The sequence below is a fragment of the Sinocyclocheilus anshuiensis genome, unplaced genomic scaffold (genome assembly GCF_001515605.1).
Source record: "Sinocyclocheilus anshuiensis isolate Anshui unplaced genomic scaffold, SAMN03320099.WGS_v1.1 scaffold1001, whole genome shotgun sequence".
In the NCBI taxonomy this organism is placed as follows: domain Eukaryota; kingdom Metazoa; phylum Chordata; class Actinopteri; order Cypriniformes; family Cyprinidae; genus Sinocyclocheilus; species Sinocyclocheilus anshuiensis.
The window spans coordinates 308,465-310,780 of NW_015557116.1; the positions used below are offsets into that span (position 1 = coordinate 308,465).

At 38.7% G+C, this 2,316-nt stretch overlaps 1 long non-coding RNA gene across 1 annotated transcript in view; it reads left to right on the plus strand.

The window, feature by feature from the left end:
• The first annotated feature begins 341 nt into the window (after nucleotides 1–341).
• LOC107677743 (uncharacterized) overlaps nucleotides 342–2,316 on the plus strand; it is a 14,714-nt gene continuing 12,739 nt past the window's right edge. The window contains exons 1-2 of the long non-coding RNA XR_001632881.1: nucleotides 342–533; nucleotides 1,620–1,625. This is a non-coding gene — a long non-coding RNA (uncharacterized LOC107677743). The remainder of the gene's footprint in view (nucleotides 534–1,619; nucleotides 1,626–2,316) is intronic.

Genomic DNA, 2,316 nt, shown 5'->3' on the forward strand with positions numbered 1-2,316 from the left:
CAAAAGCATCTTAAAACAGTCATTGTTTGTCTTAGTTTCTAATATCTCTTTTGTAGTTCAGAGCGTTTCTGTTCATGAAATGAACGAATGTTGTATGTTTTATTCAGAAGAACCATCTTGAGGTTGAAGATTGTGAAGTTCTGTCTCTGAAGATCCTGTTATTCTGTTTGCCGGTGTTTGTGGACACAGACTGTCCCCAGTATGATCAGGCTTGAACCTATCAGCAAATTTCTTGAAAGTTGCTAACATCAATCTGCAAAAACACAAAAACAAAAGAACGGAAAACAGAGTCTGCTCTTTTTGAAAAACAAGTTTAAACTTTATTAAACATTATTTGGACTCCATTATAACCTCCAGAGATACACAAAGACTATTTGGCTGGCGACTAAACTGTAGTCCGGTGTAAACTAAACATCGTAGCCCCCCACCTGCCATATCTTCTTCATGAGGTTGGCCCCCAAGTCACTAAAAGACAAGGTTCTTCCCCATGACTCCATCCTACAGCATTTTGCCAGTCTCATTCAAATTTTTAAGTTAATTTAACCATTAAACCACATGATAAAATTAAGAGCTCTATCGTATAAGGAAAAACAATTGAAGAAAAAAAATTATAGTGTTAGAAGCAATAAAAAGGTGTCATGTTTATCTGTCTTGATACAATTTGATGAGGACAGAATGCCTGATAGGATATTGGATGTGTAAATTATGCAGTTAAACCTTACATACCTCCGCCAACAGACAGATTACTGAACTCATCAATGATGGAGGAGCTAGCATCTTCAGGAGCAGCTTGTGGCTGGTCTCTTTCTTCTCCATCTCTAAGCTTATGGTCAGACGGTGGAGGTGGAGGATTATTTGGGTTGTTCATTTGGGCCTGGTCTTTCTCTGTCTGCACTCTGACTTTCAGCTGAGCAAAGGTATTCTCAAATAAATTCAGATGATCCTCACTGCTTTGCACAAGGACAATGCCAGTAGTGTAAAAGGATATTGTGAGAATGAGATGATTTGTGTCATGCAGTTCAGCTTGAAATATGGTAAATCTTTCTCCATGGTCAATTTCTGTTTTAACAACATGCTGGTGGTATTCATTATCAATGACTGATTTCCATTCAGTAATCAGCGTGGTGTAGAAAATTAAGTTACTCTTTATTCTTCTCCCTTTCTGATGACTGTAATCAGCATAAAGAATATCAGGATTTTTTCTCAGGATCCTCTTTTTGTATTTTTCCCTGGCCTTGTCAGTGGTAATACTCTCTGGATAATCAATCTCCCTGCTCCCTGCTTGGTCATTGGTCGCCATGGTGTTCTGGTAACTATGGCAGAGCTGCAACTGCAGATTTCAGCTTTGAATTATGAAATATTTGATATGATATAATTAGATTTTGATGAAGTTTTTATGCTTTTTATGCCAGTCAAATCTCAGCTCTGTTTACTATTTGAAGATCACTTCTGTGGTACTCTATTTAGTCCTTTAGTGTTTTGGAGGGAATCTGCAGGATGATGGTCCAGTAGTCAGATGCATCAGTCTTCAAACATGTATTTTCTAGGGGGAGAAAATAGAGTGGTGACTACAAGTGTTACTAAAATTGGAGTTTAGATTTCTAAGGTGCAGTAAAAAGCATTATGTAATCATTCACAATATCATTGTGGCTAATGACTTTATGACAAAAACTATTGATATATCTGATATATGTATTAGTATTAATGTCACATTTAAAGGGTTAGTTCACTCAAAAATAAAAAATTCTGTCATTAATTACTCACCCTCTTGTTGTTCGAAACCCGTAAGACCTTCGTTCATCTTCGGAACACAATTTAAGATATTTTTGATGAAATCTGAGGGCTCTCTGACCCTCGTTAAAAGTACCAAGATGAACGACAAAGTAGTCCGTGTGATATCAGTGGTTCAACTGTAAAGTTACGAAGCTTTGAGAATACTTTTTTTGCGCAAAGAAAACTAAAATAATGACTTTATTCCACATTTTCATCTCTACTGCATCACTTGTGGACGCTCGTTCACGACAGTATCATGACGTGAGCGTGTGGCGGCGGCGGCGCTGACCCAGATCCACATGCTCGCATATATTGTACTGTCGTGAACGCACGTCCACATGTGGACCTTGAACGTGGTAGTTACCTTGCTGTCTATGGTGACGTGAGCGTGTGGCGGCGCTGACCCAGATCCACATGCTCGCATATATTGTACTGTCGTGAACGCGCGTCCACATGTGGACCTTGAACGTGGTAGTTACCTTGCTGTCTATGGAAGGGTCAGAGAGCCCTCATATTTCATCAAAAATATCTTAAATTGTGTTC